Raw genomic sequence first — 22936 nt, 5'->3', positions numbered from 1 at the left:
CTCACAAATTCACCGCTTATCCCTCAGCATTTGTTCCCTGAGGTGGCCACTTCATTCTGGCTAATGATAGGGCCGGTCCTCAAAATCAGGTGGTCCAAACAGTGCAACATTCTGTGCCAATAGCTGCCCATGCATATGTGGAAGCTCACATCTACACCACAGTTCTAATGTCAATTCAAAATAAGACAAAAGCTGGTTCTGGGCACATTTGGTGTGCATTGTGGCTAATTCTGTGGTACGTCAGGTGTCTTTGTGTACTTTTGTGACTGTTGTGCACCTTCAGGCTACAAAATCCGTATGGAGAAAGAAACTCCCATTATAGACTAAAAAACTGATCTGGCCACAATGTGACTGCTTTGCTATTCAGTTCCTTGTAATCTATATTAAATTCACTGTGTGGCTAGGGCTGGCTGTTTGTTCTGTCAATCGCCCCTTAGAACAACATTGAAGTTGTTTATAGAATCTCTCAAGCAACTCTAACCATATTCAGCATACTCTCAGAATTTCCAACAGCCTTAAGAGAAAACTAAAATATCCAGTGTTTCTCTTGGATGGATGAGAGAAGTCATATCTTAATTAATTAAAGTGAGCAGAGCCATTTATTAGACACAAGGTTACTGTTCTGGCTGAACGTTTTGCTTCAACTGGTGGGATGAAGTATCAAGCAAGAGTCCATAACAGAAATAAAAGGGGGAGAGGGCATAGTATATTTGCCCTATTGTGCCCTGGATATTTCCAGCCTTGACTTGATCCTAAAGTGCTATTGGGAGCCATTAACCAAGAAGATGATCATCAGGCAACAGACTAACAGTGTATTCCTGATAACACGGGCTCAGATTAATTTATTCAACATTTTCATGTCCTGGCACAAATAGATTCATAGCTAGAATAAACCAAAAAACAGCAACTCCGTCTTATTTCAGCAAAATAACAAATTTAATAAATTTAAGCAGAAATCCATGTTTAGGAAGACCAAAGGCATACCGAAGGATACCTCATCATTTTTTTTTCTATTCGAAGCTTAACATCTTCCAGCAAATAACTTGCCTACAATACATTTTTGCACATAATCCAACTAGTATTTTTCCTCATCTAGAGCAGGGCAGCAGGGAATAGATGTAGTAGTACCCTTGGAGGACCAATATTTTTTGCCAAACATTCTGCTACAAAGTGTTGGCTATAATTAAAATAGATAGTGTCATTCTGACTCCAAAGTTGTCAGTTTAACAGAAGCCATGCTACTTTGAAGCACTGTGAGACTCAATTGTAAATGGGACAGAAACACAGGCGGTACTGAAAGACCACTGATTTTTAGTTACTTTTCTCATTTAACTGTTTCCATTTCACCATGTCATTATAGAAACTTTTTAACCGAGAGCCAAGATCCACTTTTTTCCTCCTCTCTCCCAATCCCTTTTCCTTTTGTATAGTCTTTAGTTTGTAAGCCTGAGGGCAGAGGCTGTCTAATTACTGATCTTTCTAAGCCACTCTGGGAGCCTTTTTCAGCTGAGAAGTGGGGCAAAAAAGTGCTTCAGATAAATAAGAGATTGATCTCCACTAGCCTACATACGTAAAACGAAAGGGTACAAAAGGAAAGAAGGTTTAAATGGCGGGCAGCATATGCCATGATATGTAATAATTTAAAGGCATTGCCAGAAATAAAGGTACAAAAGATTGAGAATAATGTAAAATAAGAGACCCTTTAAAGCACTCCAATCAGCTGTGTGTATTAGCAGGAAAATGACTTGGGAAAATGACTTGAAGAGTTGTGGGTGCACAACAGATCAGGCATTTACATCTGCCTCTTTAACTCAAAATGTCACTTTCCTTCATCCACCATGGTATATGGACTTCCACTAGACTAAGCTAGGGAAATTTATCATAGTCAATGGTGCTGCTCTGTTTAAATGCATAGCCTTTCTGAAGTTAATCTACAATTATTGTCATGCTTTGGAATTTTGACACAAGCTTGGCCTTATACGAACAACATCTTCATATTTCATTGCACTGTGCAGAATGGTAAGCCTATCTATCTATCTATCTATGAACTCCAGAGGCTGAAATAATACTTTCCTTTCCCTGAAAATCAAAGCTATTTATGGAGCTTGTTCAAGCGACCTTCTTAACCTTTTAACATATGTTTCAGAACTTTAAAAGACAAGCTTGCATATGTACCTGCTTGAATTTTGTTGCAAGGATAATTCTATAAAGAGGTTTCACACCTTGCGAGAGAATCAAATTACTCCCAACTACAGTCACAGATGAGGCTGTGTGGCTGTTGAGAGCAGCCGATCAGAAGTAAATAAAGATACAACATGGCAAATTATGCTGGCTCAATAACTACTCTCTATAAAAAGATCCTGAGTGCTCACTCTGCACCTGGTAAAGCTTCTAGTACATTGCTAAAGGATTTACAGCTATCAAGCATATGAGGTGGCAGTAGCTGGATCTGTTTCTCCACCATCCTGAGAAATCATGGCAGTATAGAAGACAGAATGTACATAGCCTATGTGGACAAAGACTTTAAGACTCTAAGAGTTCTGTAAAACAGTCTTCAGGTGATCAGGAATTGCCAACTCCTGCCATTTTTATTTATTTCTTAAATCTTCCTTGTACAACCATCAACTTCCAACCATACTCTGACCCAGACTTTAGCAGCCTATAGGGATGTACGAAGGCATCTGTTTCCATCCTGACCCATGTTGCATGCAAACACTCTTTTTCTTCTGCAGCAGTTCAGCTACCAACAAAAACTGTGCTACTCATCTCACTTTCCACTGTGACAGAACCTTAGAATAATATAATCCTAGAGTTGGAAGGGACTCCCAGTTCAACCCCCTGCAATGCAGGAATCAAAGCTAAAGCACCCACAACCTTGCATAATTAATTATGTGATTCAGTATGTAATTATTATGTGATTCCATACCATTCATTTCATTGCAAAGGAAACACGATACAAATGGGCGTGTGCAATTAGATAGCATTAGCAGACTGAGGGCATCAATAGTGAATAGTGATTGTATTCACTGAACTGATATCCATTCTGGACATGGAACAAATAAGCAAACACTGGTGATTTCTACACCTGTTTCTGTTGCAATTTCCCCAAGATCTCTCCAGATATTTTGGACTATGCTGCTGTGCTGGCTGAGACTGATGGGAGTTGTAGTCCAGAACTTCTGGAGGGTCCAGGTTGGCAAATCCTGCTCTGAGCCATGCTAAGTTTATTCCTTATTCATTGGCCCTTCAAATTTTTCCTCCAATCTTTGACTTTGGCTTCTTCTCTCCACCTGTCATCAAACAGCCTATGACCCCAAGGGACCTATGAATCGTACTCTTAGAATATTATAATATGCCTTTCAAAAAAATGTGTTATGGTGTCCAAATGAAAGGACAACATGGACAAAACTAAGAGGTTTCATAACAAATTATTCACATGAACGAAGAATAATTTATCAGCTTTCTGTCTGATAATTTTCCCCTTCAAAACATCTCTCTAGATATGACAAGCTTATAGTAAAAAAAAAAAAATCTAGACTATTAGAGAAGGTTATTGAGAAAACAAAGGGCTTCTTTCCATGCAAGGTATCATTTAGAAAATATGTCTCCAGCAATTCTCAGTATGTTTTTGATCAATATTTCCAAATGCTGGGTTTAATAAAGGACACCAAAGAGATATCTATTTTGCATAGGTAAAACACTTCTTGTGCACATTTCCGCTAAGATTCTGGAGCTCTCGGATTATGTTTTGTAAATAAGTCAGTTTCCTAGCCAGAGATTAAGGTAAATTCTGCTAAGGACTAAAAGTTGACTTACAGCATTAAGAAGGATTAATGTTTAGCTGTGCCGAAGCTGAAGCACTAGGTTAGCATGTTTACGCAGCGCTGTAGATCACAATTAATCCAAAATTAGTATAAAAGATCAACAGCAACTGCTCTTGCATGCCAGCTTGGCTTAGTCCTAAAATCAAGACTTACTTCGGGGGCAATCTGTGTGCAAAGTTGCTGTATGCCTGTCCTAATAGGTTTAAAGCCATGCATTTTAAAAATTGAGCTTCCATGCCATGAAGAAATAAGAATGGAAGCCATCACACTAGATAGTGTCCTTGCTTTACCACTTGCACTGCACACACACACACATTAGCAAGAGAAATGCCTGGTCACAATCGAGGCAACAAAACAAACACAATGTTGTGTGTGTATGTGCCTGTGTGTGTGTGCATGCATGTGGGTAGTTTAACAGCTTTTGTTCATTTTTCTTTCATTTCTTATATACATGCTTACTCAGAACAATATCCTACTAATTTCAGGGCTTTTTACACTCACATAATGATGCAAGGGGCTGGAACACTTTCCTAACAGTTCTAATAGACTTATACATATTAATAACATATATTAATAGATTATTATTGTGGTGCTGGTTGCTATTATTATTATTATTAATTTGTTACCCACCTTTCACCATATGGTCCCAGGGCAGGCTGAATCTAAAAAAGATAATACAATGCAGTAAAACAAATGGAACAACCCCACCCCCAAATATTGTTTTCAAAATTCCTATTTTCAAAATACTAGCACAATCCAACAGGCAATTGTCAATGAGAAAGTTCGCTTACATTTTCAGAAATTGTGTAGGTGCTGTCCAAGTGTGTGAGCCATATTCAGTGGAAACTGTGCATAATAAATTATTGGGTGAACTGTGAGCAGTCCTTCCTCCACCAGTCTCCTTAGTAGAAGACTTCCCCCCATGAACCCCACAGCCTGCAAGGGACTACTAACATGGAAATCAAGCAGGCTGGTGGAAGCGGGATGGAGTCATATGTCCCTTCTCCACCATGGAATTCATGGTCATCTAGGGCTACCAAGAGAGTAACATATATTGGTAACATATGGAAAATTACTGGAGGAAACATCAGACAGTTAGATCACGTCCACCTCATACTTTAAAGCACTCATACCATTTTAACAGTCATGACTTCCCTCAAAGAATCCTGTGAACTGTAGTTTAAGTGTGTTGCAAATTATAGTTGTATGAGGGGTCTCCTAAAACATTTCCATTCCCTTAAGGAACTTCAGTTCTCACGATCTTTGGAGGAAACCATGACTGTTAAAATGGTATGAGTTCTTTAAATGTATTCCTAAATGTATGCCCATTAGGACAGTTGCCCGCAGATAGTGGGCACGATGTTGTACAAGTATATAAAATAAGGTGTGGCTTCTGTGTTAGTAAATGGGGGCATATTCGTTTGTTTTGTTGTTGTTTTTGTTACATATTTTGTGTTTTCATCTTGCATTTTTATGCTGTGAACTGCCCTGAGATCTACAAATGAAGGGTGGTATACAAATTTAATTAATTAATTAAATAATTAAATAAATAATTAAATAATAATAATACATAGTCTCTTCCCCCGGGGCTCAGAGTTATTTGTCTCTTTACACTGGAAGTCTGTATCTTCTCAGCTGCCATCCATATAGTTGCTTATGAGGGGCTGCCTAGAAATCTTCTTCCACAGAAAATCTCCTTGCATGCCTCTTTGGTCTTTTTACCTCAGCCAAGTACACACACTGCCCTCTTTCTGAAGGCCACATCTTAACCCACTTGGTTGCCTAGGTTACCAGCTGGCCACCACCTGTTGTGCCCTTTAATGTGACATTGCCCATTACACAACCTTTCCACAGAATTTGAAATGCTGGCGTTCCTTCCCACACCTGCCCATGGATATCGAGGGAAGGCGATAGGCCTCATAAAGCCTCGAGTATATTTAAATGAGTTAAGGTAATTATTCATCGGTAATTATATTTTCAGTCCTCAGACAGTCTGTGAATTTTGATGTCACTTCCCTTTCATGAAAGCATGAGAACGCAAGTGCTCTGGATATCAGGCCTCACTCCCTTGTTGCAACAGGGTGCACTGTGTCAGTTACTCAGAAGTAACACAGAATACTGTCAGAAGGGACAGGCGGAAGATGTGATTAAAGGGTGTACAGTGGTACCTCAGGTTACATAGCTTCAGGTTACATATGCTTCAGGTTACAGACTCCGCTAATCCAGAAATAGTGCTTCAGGTTAAGAACTTTGCTTCAGGATGAGAACAGAAATCGTGCTCCGGTGGCGCGACAGCAGCAGGAGGTCCCATTAGCTAAAGTGGTGCTTCAGGTTAAGAACAGTTTCAGGTTAAGAACAGATCTCCAGAACGAATTAAGTACTTACCCGAGGTACCACTGTATTTGAAAGGTACAAATCTTGAGAACTTGTGCCCTAAACATGGAGGGTTTTCCCACCACCATGGCACCACGAGGTGCAGGGTATGATTGCATTTTTTAATGCTGGCAACAGTGTAGATAAGAGGGTGTAATCATGTAGATCCTTACTTTGGAGACAGGCATTTGTAGCAGCACAATGCTCACATTCACATCATATTTAAAGTGCTATGAGACCACTTTAAACAGTCACGGGTTTCCCCCAAAGAATTCTGGGAGCTGCAGTTTGTTATGGGTGCTGAAAGCTGTTAGGAATATCCCATTCCTCACACAGAGGTACAATTCTCAGAAAGGTTTTCCTCCTCAATCTCTCTTGACAGGGATCTGCGAGGGGGAATGGAATCTCCTTACAGCTCTCAGAAGCTTTAACAAACCACAGCGCCCAGAATTCTTTGGGGGAAATGATGGGTGTTTAAAGTGGTATCATAGTGCTTTAAACGTATGATGTGAGTTTGACCAAGGTGCTTAGATTCATGGTTTTTACACTACATTTAATAGGGGAAAGTGTGAGATGACATTCAAGCATGGATACTGGAGGACTGTGTTTAAAAACCATGGGGACCCTTTTGCACTACTGCATCCTTAAGCAAAGAGAGAGTCAGCGAGCTGCTCATCAGCAAAAGCTGTATTCCCATCAGCAGGCTAAGCATGTCTCTCTAACAGTTGGTGAATAGTAGTTCCATCAGCAGTTCAGCCAGCAGGAGTCTCAAAGTAAAAGGAAAAGCACAGCTTTCCTTTTCCACTAGCCTCTGTCAGCAGCTGCTTCTTGTATCCCAAGACCGGCATACAAATCCTTGAAGGAAGATGGATTAACTAGGTACTTGCCAAAAGGAAGACCTATAGTTCCATCAGCAAACTCAGATTTTAGTATATTTGGTTAAGGCCGTCTCATATCCTTCAGTATCTTTGTCCTCAATAGTGCAATGCCATTTCTGACATATGAAATGGCTTCCAGGACCACACTGAATATTTTATTTTAATTGGACTTGTGCAAATAAACTCTTCTTACATTTCAATATTATGCTTCATTTTCCCTCAAAAAACCCCTGACTTTTTTGGTTGGTGTTTAGTGCCCCCTTTGAAACATTAATTCATTTTTGTCAGTTACGCTCAGTGCTGAGCAACTTGCTTTGCATTTAATCTGCAGATAGCGCTGGAAAAGATATTCTGCCTGCAACTCTAGAGAGCCTGTTATTATAGGCAATATTGAACTAGATGGTCCAGTGGTCTAATTCAGCATATGACAGCTTCCTAGATTCCTAAACTGCCTCAGAGTGCTCATCAAGAAAGCCTATCTTAACATCCCTCCCCAGCCCTTTGGATGGTGTTGCTTGTTGTGACAACGATGGAAATCAAACAGCCAGTTCAACCAAATTCCACTGCAACATCCCCAGTCCTTTGGCTTCTCTCCCTTGGCTTGGTGCTCCATCCCAGGGTATGCATGGAACAAAATTGCCATAGGTCCACGATTGATGAACATAATTCCTTAAAGCATGAAGCCCTTAGAGATCTAATTTGATTCAATGTATTTCCATTCAAGTGAATCCCAAAGCAGTTTACAAGCAAAGGGCAAGAACAGCAGCAATAGACATAACAATAGAGCATCACAGCTATAGTACAAGCGATCCCAGTAGGTGCACTGTATTTATTGTCTTATTTTACAGTTTGTAGGAAACTGCTCTGAAATTATTTTGATGCGATAAAGTCTACACACACTTTAGAAACACATTCCTCCACTGTTTGTTTCTGAAAGTGAACTAAGCACTTGCACTGCTGCCTCTGTCTGTAAGACACTTAGCTGCTTTTTGGTGCTATGAGTTTTATTATGTGTTGATTAGTGTGCCGTTTTAGTAACCATCTTGTTAGGCTGGCAATTCTTCCGTCAGCATGGTAATTTAGATTGAGCTTATTCCATGCCCTCTGGCAATCTCGTCTCAGCAGCTCTGGCCAGACTGTGCAATCATTTGAAGCGGACACTCTGAGCAACATATTTTTAAGTACAGGCTTTTGACTGATTAACATTCTACGGCCTTTGAAATGTGTTTGTGGGAGCGGGGTTATTGGTTTGTTTTGTTTTATTAGGTATTTTGTGTTCTCAACTTGTATTTCTATGTTGCGAACCACACTGAGGTCCACTTCTTAGGGTCTTCTGGTAGTTCCCTCACTGCAGGAAGTTACGTTACAGGGAACCAGGCAGAAGGCCTTCTCAGCAGTGGCACCCTCCCTGTGAAACACCCTCCCATCAGATGTCAGGGAGATAAAGAATTACACAACGGAAGGGAAGCTTTTAATGTCTGACTTTTCCTCCCTGGAAGCATGCCTGGGGAAACCCAGCCAGATGGGTGGGGTATAAACAATAAAATTATCATCATCATCATCATTGGATGAAGTGCAGTATACAAATATAATAAATAAATAAATACAGTACATATGAGACTTAAGGAGGATGCTCTGTGCATCCCACCCGCTTTAAATGATCTCTTCCATCAGGTGTGCCCAACCTGTAGCCCTCAACAAGTGGTTTCCTGCTTGGCAGGGGGTTGGACTCGATGGCCCTTGTGGTCTCTTCCAACTCTATGATTCTGTGATTCTATGGTTAGACTACAGTTCCCATCATGCTTAACCATTGGCCATGATGGTTGGCGCTTTTGGAGGTTGGAGTCCAGCAACAGCTAAGAGCCACTCTTATTTTATACAAATAGGTAGTAGCAAACAAAAGCCTCCTCAGATTCTACCCCAGCCCACAATGGACCTCAACTGAGACATGAAGCAAGGCTTAGTAGGCAGAAGAGCATTAATCAAAGCCAGGAATTAAAGGATTCAGCTTCAGAACTTACTTTCTGTTCCAGGGCCTCAGCCAAAACAGCCTAGACCTGGACTTGCCTGGAACGAAGTGGAGTCTTACTAGATGGAAATATTTCTTGAATCTTCTAGTGATCAAGGTGTCTCCCCTGCCAGGTAAGTATTCATTTCCTAAATCTTCTAGTGTTCTAGCAAAAGGACCAAAATATCCAAGCATATCTTGGAAGCTAAAGCAAATATACACAGTTAAATGGGAAGCACTATTAGAACAAGCTATTATCTCCCAGATGACAACTTGAGGTCTGTCACCACAGCATTATCTTTACATTTCAATATAATAAAAAAGTGGCATTCTGATCTCTCCCCTGCAAGGTTGTCTATAAGCAGAGTTTCAATTAATGCTGGAGGACATGTGATGAAATTGGTGGGCATGCTCTTTCATCCCAGATTTCCAGATGCAAAATTGTCAAAAATAAAATATAACACAGGATGTGTGCGGTGTTTATCATCTCTCAACAACCACAATCAACCCCATAACATCTGGCATTTACCAGTTTCCAGATCACAAAGTATGACTTCTAGGTTAGGTTTGAACTCCAGCACTTTGCACCATTTCTTTTTGTAAAATTTATGCTGAAGACAAGGTCTGACCCATTGTCAATTTTTATAAGAGAGACTTCTGTTATGCCACTAAATGACACAATTTCTGACAAACTAAAAACTTAACATATGCCATCATTTATATACAAAACCGGAACAGTAAAGCTAAGCCCTAGAACATGCTAAAGGTGGCTGTAAAATGCCTTTTCCCCAACCCTGTGTAATCAACTATATCTCACCGTTCAAAAAATGTTTGATGGTGGGTTTGCAATGCATAAAAACTAAAGGCAATTAATATACAGCAATATAAATGGTCAAAAATTTAAACAGAAGCGTGCATCAAGATCTGCATTTCAGTAGGAAATAAAAATGTTAAAAGGCTTGGGGGGAAATGTTTTTCAAACAGAGGAGGTGCCAGAGGAAACTCTGGGGAGCCACCACTGAGAAGACCCTCCTGCTTGTCGTCACATGCCTTGCAACAAATGACAGGGACATCTGACAGAGGTTCTTCAAATATCTGTACCTCCAAGGGTACAGTCAATGTACCCTTGCCTTTGTATGTAAGCATATACGTGGGTTCAGAGTGATTGACTGAATGAGGGACTGGGCCATCAATCTCGCACTTCTTTTTAGAAATAAAGCCCTGACCTATTAGAAATGGAGAAGATAAATGCAATGGAAAGTGACCATATTTCTAAAAAGTGTTTAAGTCTGTAATCTAATGCAAAGTTGCCTAGGAGTAAGTCTCACTAGAACTTACTTCAGAGTAGACAAGTGCCATGTGTTGCATTCATCTTTTCTGGAATCTCACATCTTGGTGGGTTTGTAATGAGATATTTAGTCTCTTCCTCATTCCCTACCCCAACAAAACTAAAAAGCAGATTTTTCCAGTTGCGGGTGAATGTTATAACTAGTGCATTAATTCAAGACCTTTTCCCTGATGTCCTTATCAGCTTAAAAAGGAATGAAAGGAAGCAGGTACTAAAACAAGGAGACATTGTGTCTTGAATGAACACTGCTAAGTGGATTTCTTTTTTACACAAAGCAGAAAAACATCTTCTTAGTTGTCATGAGCAGCACATCCAAACCAGCCTTAATTACATACAGGTGATGGGAATTTGTCTAATGTTTTATGGTGAATCGTTGATGAGGCCTGCAGAAGGGAAATTTGTAGAAATAAAATCACCTTGACAGTAAAGCGCTAGGGTCAAAAAGCAAAGTAGAGTCTGTGTTCTCAGCTTTAATAAAAACAGTATGATCTGTCACCAATGCAGCATTTTTACACACTTGGACAATGCACTTTGGGAACTCCTGCTGGGTTTCATTTGATTTTCACTGAGGCCAACAAAGCATTGCTTATTGCTGGTAATTCATTATGACAGCAGAAAAGCTATAAAAATACACATGTGAGTCCCTTGTAAATAAACAGAATGCCCTGTGATATTTTTTCTATAAATAGAAAAGATAACATGAACATCAAATCAAGAGAATGTGGCATCCTTTTTTGGGGGGTGGGATCATAGACTTAAAAAGAAAATATTTCTGTTCACAAAGAAACAAGGGGTTTTGTTTGTTGTACATAAACTTCTTTTAAATCTTTTTTTTACCATTATTATAGAAGAACGTTACAAAAAGAGAGAGCTGTAGCTAGAATTATTTGAATGTTTAGGAAACCTATATAGAAGAGACATTGACCAAGCCATTCCATATGTCTGCTCAGAAGAAAATGAATTATTCCCCAATAAATGAGTGCAGGATTGCAGCTTGATATCCAAAGATAAAATGTAAGTCAATGATAATCAATATGATGTCCTCCAGATGTTGCTGGATTCAAGCACCCATCAGCCCCAGTCAGCCAAGGATGATGGGAGTTATAATGCATCAACATCTGCTGGGCATCTCATTGGCTACCTGTGGTGTAACTAATAACTAAAAACATTTATAAAGATTGCAATTCTAACACATTTACCAGGAACTTACTTTTAAATAAATAGGGATAGGGTTGTGATGCTCAGGTAGAATCCTAAACATACTTACTTGGCAGTAAGCTCCATTGAACACAGTCAAACTTACTTTAAAGTACATGTTGTCAACCTGTCCGGGAGCAGGGCATAACAAGTAGACATGTTCTTAACTTCTGGATATATTAAGTTAGGCATCTCCCCGATGCAATAAAAGCAACAAAGTGATATGCAAGTCAATTCCCATATTTCATTAAGGGTTACTATGAATAAACAAAAAGACAATGTGAGGAGGATTCTAGGGTTTGTTAGGCTGCTGTGAGCCCCTATCACCACCACCCCTTTTATTGTTGACCTGACTGACTGCACACACCCCTTTTTAATTATCTTTATTGAAGTTTTCAGCAGAAAATTAATTAAACTCAATAAGAACAAACAACAAATAAATACAAACCACAATCCAACCACTCAGTAATCAGTCTGTATCATTGGGTAGATTTGCTTCACAAAATATTCAGCTCAACAGAGGCCATGGAAATTAAAGATCTGACAAAAACTAAAGAGAAGTTAAAAGGAGGACATTGTATGTATTTTCAGCAAAAGAGCATAGCAGAAGATCTATTCCGTACCTGTAAGTACAAGGAAATACGTTTATAGTCCTATTTTCTGGCAAAAAGGAGCAGTTCCCTTCACAAACCTGGCAAATCAATTTGGGCATAATCAAGTTGCCTCGTGCCTCAGACATCCATTATTCAGGGGTTTGGGTACATCAGTGCTCCAGGACTGCGTTTTTGTAGGCACTGGCTGCCCCAGAGGATCAGGATCTTGCTTCTTAGAAGTTACAATATAGAATTAGCTAAATTAGGAGCAACGTCCAACAGGCCCAGCTCTACTATTAGGCAGAAGGAGCAGGTGACTAGGGTACAAGAAGCCGTTCCCTCCGAGTCCCCCTGGCCAAGCCTCCTGAGCTTTCCCCAGCTGTTCCCCTGAGCCTGATGTGGAGAACCTTGTTCATCCAGAGTGCCAAATTCTCTTGTGGACAACCTTATGGGGGCTGTGCATCAGTGGTGGATGAGGCCAGAGACAAAAGTGGGTGGTCATTACAAAGCAACATGCATATCCAAAGTGCCTGTAACTGGTATACATGTATGGTCAATGAAGGTTTCAGATTTTTCATGGCTGATCAAAGGAAAGAAGGAAAACCTCTACCGTATTTTTTTCTTGTTCAGGATAAAGGACGATCTCACATACAAGACGGCCGTGGACAATAAAGGTGAACCCTACCATCAAGGAATAACCCTGGGACCTATAAATCGCTTTTGCTTTGCTTTTTAAGGAAAATGTTCCCTCAATAAATCACCATCCAAATAGGGACAATTGCTTCTCTTTCCATTCTTCAGGAAGGGGGGGGGAATGATCATGCTTTTTAGCTGTCAGAACACACCAGCCAAGTAATTCATAAGGTGTTACATTTACACACATAAAATGAAATGAAAAACAGCTCAGGAGAGCGACCTCTGGCTTTGCCAAAAGCTGCAGCAAGTGTACTGGAGGGCAAGGTAAGCTCCATCTTACTAGCCAAATAAATTCAAAACAGAAGCCAAGAGAATACCAGATTCTGTGGCATGTGAGCATATGTAAGTGGAAACAACACCCACTAAGATCAACAGGAATTATTGCCAGGAGATGTTTTGAAGACACATGCAGCCACCATCTTAAAAGGGCTGGGGCTTGTCAGTGCCTGAATGGGCGACTCTGAAAACTTTGTGCATAGGTTCAATGTGGAGAAAATATGGGGCATAAATGTAATATTTGTAAAAATACTATTTTACACACACGCATGGGCACGCGCACACATACACACACAGACAATTACCCACCCCATCCTCGCCCGCCCAATGCATGAGCTTATTAGATGCCATTTTAATCGTGCAAAATTGATGACAAGATTCCCCCTCCCACATCACTCTGGCCAGCAGGAGCAGACATGGCTGCAGATGTACAGAGAACTTCGAGAATCAATGGCAGTTACTCCTGTGTAAATATGTAGAAGACTGAGCCGTCATTGTTTCCAATTTGCGCTGAAAATAAAATATTATATTCTTAAAATATTATAATTTTATAATAATATAATAAAAATGCATATATTTCAATTTCCTTCTCATATTTGGTGTAAACATGGCAATGCTTTTCTTAAAATTTTGAAACAATAAAAAGGCCTTAAAAAGAAAAGCATAAGCCTCATTTCTCTCAATGGAGCTCACCCCTGAGTATAAATATGCCTACTGTTGCACAGTTAATGGCTCAAAGATGCCCAGCAGATCTCCATATCTGTAAACATATGTTGAATGAGAGTCAAGCATCAAAACATAAGGATTCCGATTTGTAAAAGCCGTATTGGTATTATATCACTTGATGTACATGTGTGACTTCTTAAGTGGTGTGTGTCAAACAATCCTATGCTGACACACACAGAGGAAGTGGATTTTCCACAGAGGAGACACTCTGCTGCAACTCTTCCAAAGCAGCTATCTTAAAAGTTTACTTTCACATGGGTTTTCACTTTTTGACCTGCTCTTGACCTGGGTAATACTGGCAGACCTGTGAGTTTAAGAAGGCCTGGGATCTATTAAAAGAGTAGTAGCTTGACTTTTACTGAGTAGCATGCTGATGGTTTAAAGTAAATGTTATGGTTTGTCACAGGAACCAATTTGGTTACCGTTTGTTCTTCCTGCCCCTGCCTGCTGATATTTTCTCAAGTGTTTTTCATTCTTTAAATTCTACAAAGAAATCTGCATGCTGTTATTTTAAACTTCTGCATCTCTCCGTTGAGCGGTTCAGTTCTAAACACAAGGCGGTGCACCCAAAGTTTAATCAAAAGTGCTGTTTGGCAGAACTTGAACCCAAAGAGAGCTAACTTTGAGGTCATCTCTTTCCGAACACCCGACAGATCTTGCAAAGGTCTGGCTCAACCTAATTTCTGAAATCCTAAACTGTCTACAAATCATGGGATGCGTCTGCCTGCAAGGCACTCACGCTGACAACGATGGTCAATACAAAATGCTTCATGGAGATTACAAGTAGATTAGATTCATTAGTTCTCCGGTCTCATGCTTCAGGCCTTTTTGTCTTTAGATGTCTTTACAAGTGACACGCAAATACATTTATTTTATTTTTATTGCATCTGTAATACAAATGGAATACATACACCAATCGGAAGCCACAGAAGCCCCATCAGGCATTTGGGTTCCAAAGAACATTCACAAACCAGAACACTCACTTCCGGGTTTGCGGTGTTCAGGAGTCAAAATGTCTGAGTACCAAGGCGTTCGGGATCCAAGGTACGACTGTTTATAGCAGAAATGCCAGGCTGAACCATTTTTAAAGACTGAGCTTTATAGCTTCAATCCTTAGACTACCTGCCCCACTCCTTATGTCATATATGACATCACATCATCTGGCCAAAACTGCCTAATTGGGCCTATCCAACTTAGTTGAGATTTCTACATTACAGGGGGGTAGACTAAATGACCTTTGGGATTTCTTCCACCTCTATGATTCAATGATCCTATGATCCCTGGACAGTTGTACAAGTGAGTCCTGATGTCGAGAGGAAGCAACTGGGTAATGGTGATAGTAGCAAAGAGGTGAGGCCACTCAGATATGAGGTCTCACTGAGGGCACATTTCCCAAGGGTCCCCAAACCTGAAGCTGGCATTGATCACTTATCTATATAAATTCCTCTGAAAGGGTGTCATATCAAAGAGAGAGCACCTGTCAATAATTTTCTATGGGTGCTCAGAAACTGTGAGGAGAAACCTTTTGTCAAAGATCATATGGGCAGAACTCTGTGGTATTCAGGAACTAATCCCATGGTTTCATCATTTGGATCTGTGAAGATAAGAAATCATATGGGAGAGAAAGTATATTTTTGTGTATCTTCATGAGAAACAGCAAACATATCACCATGTTTGTGGTGTCATGTTTACACTACTTGTCTAGCAGATAGAGGCCAGGGCAGGAATCAGTACATAAATTCCAGAAACAGGGCTTCATTCTCAGCATTCCATTAGTCCATGGAACAGAAAATCATTAAGATTTTAGCAGTTGTTTTTCTGGTTGTAACATAATTCAGGTAATATGGTGCAAGCTTGCATGCATAGGCATGGAGGAGAAATTTGATTTTGTACATATTTAAATCTGAATTATCAAATTCACACTTTTTTTGGGGGGGGAATGCCAACTGAAACACAGCTATTCTTTGAAAGTTGCACTTATATAAACTCTGTGATGCACTTCTCCACCCAAACAATGTTTATAAAAATAAATATATTAGGGGAAAGTGTGCATAAAAATGAAGATATTGGAGAAAAATGACATACAAAAATCCATTAGATATGGGAAAATTTGTTTGCAAAAATATGTACATTAGTCAGAACTACATATAATAATGAGAGAAAATACTACTAAAATGCTGAAGAATTTTCATGAGGATTAAAAACATTTTTGTTTTATTTTTTGCAGATTGCTGCAAAATGTGGAGAACTGAATTTAAGACTGGAAAAATCAGAAATTGAGAGAACAAAAACTGGCAGATCCTTCCATTCCTACACGTGTGTATTGAGGGGTCTCATAGCTGGTGTAATATGCATCTATTTTCAGGATTTTTTAAAATGGTGAGCTTTGATGAATCAGTTATGATCCCAGTATAAATGATATGAAACAGCAACCCACAATCACTGGAATAGGGTTGCCTGTTCCTCTTGCCATCCTTGTAAGCTTCAGAACCACACGTGCCTGTCAACTGAATATTGGATGAGATGGTACCTTAATCTGATCCTGCATGATGCTGTTGTTGTTTATTAAATTTGTATAGTGCTCTCATCCATAGATCCCAGGGTGGTTCACTGGATAAAAATACAAAATGAAAACATAAAATATATAATAAAACAAGAACAAAAAATCCACAAAAATCAATAGCCACCCTCCCCCCACCTCCCACAAACACATTTAAATGGATGTTATGATGTCATGATATGAGTTGGTTAGGTTTGGTGATCAGGAACTGTGAACATCTGGGTACAAGTACCCAATCTGATATAGATTTTTATTTATGATCAGCAACTCTTCAGAAATAGTACTTGTCTGTAAAACATGGATTTTGTTGTTGTTTTGTTTTTTGTCTAACCATAAATATACATTAATAACTTTTAGTCATTATAATCACTCACAGAGAGTTCATGGTGCATAAGCAAGTGTTTTCCTAGCCTATCATCTTTCTGAGTCTTATGGATCATTTGTCAAATATACTGACTCACAAAAGCATTCTAAGGGCTGATTCATACAGCCAAGAGGCAATATGGCAATTGTATTAAATCCAGATCATGTGGTGTCTGCTCTGCAGGGGAAACAAGTTGTGTGTGGTCGCACACTGTGTGGTACCACCAGTTTTCACCAGATGATCAAAAAACCTTGCTTCTCGTCGATGTCATCTGGGGGGAAAGGTGAGGGCCCTATATAGCATTTGGCTACAAATAAATGTGTTCCTGCACACAGCAACTTCTAACATTAAATTGGTTGCCATGTATTTACTTGTTCACGTAAACTAACTCTTTGTTATGAATCCCTAGGCAGAATTTGTACTAGCTAGTATGCCAGTAACACCATAGCTGATATTCTCAAGACCCTGGTCAAAGTAGAATGGAATCCCATTCCAGTTCTTTTCAGGCAGACCTAAAATGCATCCCAGCTATTTTGAATGGATGTGATTTGAAACGAATGTGATTTGAAACTATCCTACTTACCAACAAAACCAAGCATTGCCCAAGTCCATTTTTAATCATGGCAATGTCACAGCTAACCTGCGTTTTCCTTTTGGTGGCATTTGGGGTGTTGAAAATGCTCTTCTGAAAATGCTGGCATGTTTGCAGTTTTTCAGATCATGGAAACTGGTTAAAACGTGCATTCAACCAGGGTGTCCTCCCATTGGCAGTCTGGACTCTGGACATGCATCTGAGCAACATTAACGTCTGGAAAACATACAACAAAAATCAGCATGGTCTGACCTCATTGTGTAAAAATTGCACTTACTGTGTTTTCAGGGAATGTAACATCAGTTCCAATGGTGGCATCAGAGCAGGACATTCAGACAGATGCCCACCAGCCTTCTTAGAATGAGCAATAATGTCCCCAAATGCAGACAAGTTAGTTTAAAACAAGTAACACCCCCCCTCCATTTTCTAGAGTCTCATTGAAAATGCTACATTTGCTACTATCTACTGCAGACAGATCAACATCATTGATTTAGAATACAGAGAAACTCAACTATCTGATGTTTTAGATATGTTTTATTTCATTACAACTGAAATGACTATAATTAAAGAGCCACAAGAAAGGTTAATTGGTACAAATCAGCAGTCATTTTTGTAAATGAAAAATCTAGGAAAACAAGGAATGGTTTCTGCGTGTCTTTCAGCCAATGCAAAAAGAAATCAATTTCCTGCTATAATAAATCAGGGGTTATTGCATATAATGCATACTCCTGGGTATTCTTCAGCTTTGTGTTCATCTGTCTCCACTGGCCGTGTAGGACCAGACTTTGCCGTTCACATCCTGGCTGACAAACAAATAGGAAATATAATGTAACAGGTGAGATGTCTCCTGCTTACTGCCTGCTGAGCTGATTGGGCTTTGGACTGGCTATTTTATTGAGACGTAGGAAGAACTGACTCATCTCAGTATCATTACTTCACATGCATAAAGGTTGGGTGGGCAGTATGCCTGATGCAAGAGTAAAGGGATGAGCAATGAACAGGCTAAAAATAATTCTTCGCAGCCCAATACATAATTCACTTGAGTGTAAGTACTAGGACTTAACCCAATTTATTTCTTACTGAATTCCATAAGCCCTGCAGCCCGATCCTATGAGCTGGTATCCTTAGAAGGCAGCATATAAGATCCAGCTTTAATAATATTTATTCTTCACTGCCTACTCCTTTAGTTCACTGGAAAGGCTCTCCTCCTGCAAGAGTGCGGTGCGGATATGTCAATCCGAAACTGATCAGGCTGGTAGGGGTGTTCTTGTTAAACTTACAGCTTCAGCCCAGCAGGGCCCATGCCCTGTCAAGGACACTAGACGGTACCTTTACCTCAGACCGCACGGCCCGGGCCCGCTCCTGGTTCACGAGGATGGGTCACCTTTGTTGAGACACCAATTCACAAGGGTACTCCGCAAAGCTATTGATGCCTGTGGTTTATCTTCCCAGGATTATGCGGCACACTCATTCAGGATTGGTGCCGCCACAACAGCTGCACGCTTGGGTCTGCCGGCGGATAAGATTAAGGAAATGGGCTGGTGGAAATCCGATGCTTATAAAGGTTATATTCGTTAGAATGTGCTCTGCTCCATTACCTCTACTTACCCGTCTTTGCTTTGCTTTATTCTCAGCCATTCTCAGGAGAAGGGTCTGGATTTGTGGCCTTAGTATAGTCCATTGGGCCCGCGTACGGTCGGCTAGCTGCGGCCTCACCCCTAATCTTGGGTTGCCACCTAGAGTGCGAGCTTCCTGGTTTTCGAGACGAGGCATGCGTTGGGAAGAGCTTATGCCATTGCTGGGGGAGAAAGTCACCACGTTTGGCCCTCCCGACATCCTTATCCTTCAATTAGGGGGAAATGACCTTGTTAACAGAAGAAGTGCGGACTTGTCGTGGAACATAAAAAGAGATTTGGATGAGATTGCTGCCTTGTGTCCTGGAACAACGGTGTTCTGGTCCTCCTTCCTGAAGAGAATTGTTTGGCGTGGTGCGCAGAACTGTTTGGCCATTGAAAAATCCAGGAAACTCTTAAATCGTGCAATAGCCCATTGGGTGCACTTTATGAATAGCCAAGTCATTTCTCAGGACCATATCCGGATTGGCGACCAGGCCTTTTACCGGAATGATGGGGTTCATCTTTCAGACCAAGGGAATGACATTTGGTTAAATAGCAGCAGCAGCAGCAGCAGCAGCAGGGATTGGTTACAGCTGTGAGGGTATTGGCGGTGAGCCTTTTGGGCTCGGGTGGCGGTTAGGCATTGGAATAATGTGTTGTGGTGTGTCGAAGGGCTAGGTGTGGCCATCGCCTACACCTTCAGTTTTTGGGTATTCCGTTAAAGGAATCCGGCGGTCGTGTATTCTGTCTGATGCCTGCGTGGCGGGAGGCCATGGCACGACCCTCGGTGACATTAGGGGAGAGCTTATAGTTGGATTAGCATCAACAGGCTCCACCTACTGGTGAATAACCCCCCCCCTGTTTTTGACTCACCCCTCTCTGAGGGGGTGGTCAGCTGACGTAATCCAATGCCTAAGCCAATACCTTTTTTACTTGCTGTAATCAATAAAGTTGTGGCCTTTTCTTGCCCATTAACCTTATATCATGTGTCCTTGTGTTTTCATTCCACTATGCGGGGATTGGGTCCTCGAACCATAATCAAGGCTTGCAGAACTGTGTCAGTCGTAATTGCTAGTGAAGGAGGGAACTCCAGAGAATGGTTAGGAAAACCAAGGTCCCACCTTTGTCGCTGAAGGCCCAGGTAGCCTCAATGCCTAGAAGCCCCTTTTACCAGCTGTTACTCGTACGACAGCTTCAACTGTTCCTAGACAGGGAGAGCTTGACTGCAATATCTTAGGCACTGGTGATTTTAAGGCTGGATTACTGCAATGTGTGGGGCATCCTTTCTGTGTTACTTAGAAACTGCAGTTAGGGCAGAATCTTGCTGACAGGAGTGAAACCCTGTCAGCAAATAACACCTCTGTTCAGAGATCTGCACTGCATTGTGTTTTGTTACTGGACTGAGTTCAGGGTATTACATTTGGTATATAAGGTCCTTAATAACTTGGGACCAGTTTCCTTGCAGGATCACGTTACCACATATGTCCCCATTTCACCACCTTTATCTTTGGAACCAGCACAAATACCACATAATACTCATTTCACAGCTCTAAGCTATTGACCTACACCTTGGAACTCCCTGCCTAGTGACTACAGGCAAGCGTCCTTGCTGTGCTCTCTTCAGTGGCTATACCAATTTTTTGTTGTTGTTTAGGCAAGCCTATACAGACAGGTAGCCATTGATGCATTTTAATCTCTCTTACTGTTGAATTTAAATATTTTAAATTGTTTTTAACTTTTTATCAATGATTTTAATATTTCTTAGAGGTCAAGTGGGATATAGATTTTGTTCAAAAAAAGACAAATAAATATTTGCATTATGGTATTTTGTTTTTGTCAATCCCTTCGGGACTTTCTGTCGTGGAAAGTGACACATGCATTCCATAGAGTAAACCTAACCTAATATTTATTTATTTCTATGGATGAAACAATACCCTGCCTTTCTTTTCTTTTCTTTTCTTTTCTTTTCTTTTCTTGTTTGATGTATCAGGGCAGATTGCAGAATGTTCAAATTAAAAAAATTAAAATAGTAGACTAAAATACAACGGTGCACAACAAGAATAAAGATGCAGAATCAAATCAATCCAGAGTCAACAAGAAAAGTGTTGTTGTTGTTGTTTAAAAGTCTGGGGAAATTGGACGACAGGGGAGTTGGACAGAAAGCAACTGAGGCAGCAGATGTGCTTCTCTGGGGAGAGCATTCCGCATGTGGGTCTCCGCCACAGGCTCCCCTAGCATTTGCCACCTGTGATACCACATCTGGCAGGAGCACCTGGGGAAAAGCCTCCAAAAAATGGCCTTAGTGTACAGGCAGACTGATGTGTGTCAATAACAGTGTGCACCATCTGATGCAGGTAACAACAGGAGATCAAAGCAGCTACTTTAAAAATGAGAAAAAATCATTATGTTATGCTAGCAGACTGCCTCAATCTCAAATGACTCATTTTTCTTTTTGTGAAAGTCCGTTGCTTAATTCAGAATACACACACACACACACACACACACACACTTGTTAAATCTGGCCTGTGCTCCCAGAAGACCATGTGAATTTTTCCTCTAAATCTTCTTAAATGTTCCCATGCATTCAGACATACTGAACCGCGCCTCGAAAATGAGAGGAAGGGTCGTGGTCTTTGGTTTCTGTTCTGCCCCAAGGATATTTACAATTATTATGAGATCAGTCACTCACCTTGCGCAACCTCTGGGAGTAAAACTGTTTATCTATTTATACAATTTCTTGATTGCAGCTGAGTCAAAGGGGTCACTAAATTGAGACACAGTAAACACACACAAGAAAAACCTCACGCCGCCTTTTCTCTTGGTTGAGACTTTCTGGATTCACTATATTCACTATATACAGCAGTGAACATAGAGGTCATATTGACCACGGTCCCTGGCATTTAGCTAACTTGCTTAAAAACCAGCAAAATCTCAACCCGCTGAGGGTGAGTGTCATCAGCTGATATTTGACTCCTCCTTCTCTTCCTCAAATATTATATGTTAGCAGCCATTTCACCCAACTGCAACAGAAGGATGCCTGATTTGCATCTCACACCAGGCCAAACCATGGCTCCAGGAGATATAGCCAAGCTTTTGCTCCTCCTCAGTAATTTTGCTGCTGTGCCAGGCTCAGCAAAACCATAGTTTGGCTTCACATGTCGTTTGAACTCAGGGTCATGGTTTAGCTCTCCTGGACAAACCATGAACTATAAACAATAGGACCAACCTTGGTTACCACATCATAGTTAGTCTGAGCTCAAACAGTGGTTCTGCTTTGCATGTCACAGCAGCAAAATTTGGGGGAAGGTGCAAAGCTTTGCATGTCACAGCAGCAAAATTTGGGGGAAGGTGCAAAGCTGCTGTAACCTCCAAGAGCTTTCATGCTTGTATATTTGTTCAAATTCAACAAGAGCACAATGAACTTCATATGCATATGAATAATAATAATAATTATTGGGTTGTATCCCACTAACTCACATTCAGAGCAGAACCATTGAAATAAATGAATTTTAGTTAGTTTGGACGACTGATTTCAGTGGCTCTATTCTGAGTATGGCTTAGTGGGATACAAAGCATATTTTTTTAAAAACTGTTTGATTATTCCTGCCTTGCAGGGGGTTGGACTAGATGACCCTTTGTGTCCCTTCCAATTCTACAATTCTATGATTCTTTAAAAAAAAGTCCAAGTCCTCATTTTCTAAAATGGCATTGCATTTGAAGCTTTCGGGTTTAAAACATTCAAGGATGCTTTTGCCATCCTGCAACTCTAGTGCTACGCAAATCAATAACATTACATCGCAAGACCAAATCACAAGATGCTCTCTCACCTGCCTTGAAGAGGAGAATGAAAATGAATCATTGCAGATGTATTCTTCCATCTCTATA

The 22936-nt window shown here is 40.5% G+C and overlaps 1 long non-coding RNA gene across 2 annotated transcripts; it reads left to right on the top strand.

Annotated features, from left to right (window-relative positions):
- The first annotated feature begins 5671 nt into the window (after positions 1 to 5671).
- On the top strand, positions 5672 to 13131 carry LOC309540217. Of its 2 annotated transcripts, none has more exons than XR_014223135.1 (4): positions 5672 to 5775; positions 8201 to 8256; positions 9109 to 9217; positions 12852 to 13131. It is a non-coding gene; the product is annotated as an uncharacterized lncRNA (long non-coding RNA). The 2 variants fall into 2 exon arrangements; XR_014223136.1 differs by having other exon boundaries at positions 5683 to 5775; positions 8198 to 8256.
- The last annotated feature ends 9805 nt before the right edge of the window (positions 13132 to 22936 follow it).

The sequence above is a fragment of the Podarcis vaucheri genome, assembly GCF_965113315.1.
Source record: "Podarcis vaucheri genome assembly, chromosome: 9".
NCBI classification, from domain to species: domain Eukaryota; kingdom Metazoa; phylum Chordata; class Lepidosauria; order Squamata; family Lacertidae; genus Podarcis; species Podarcis vaucheri.
Note: the sequence above shows the minus strand (reverse complement) of the source record. Positions and strands in the feature narration are given on the sequence as shown.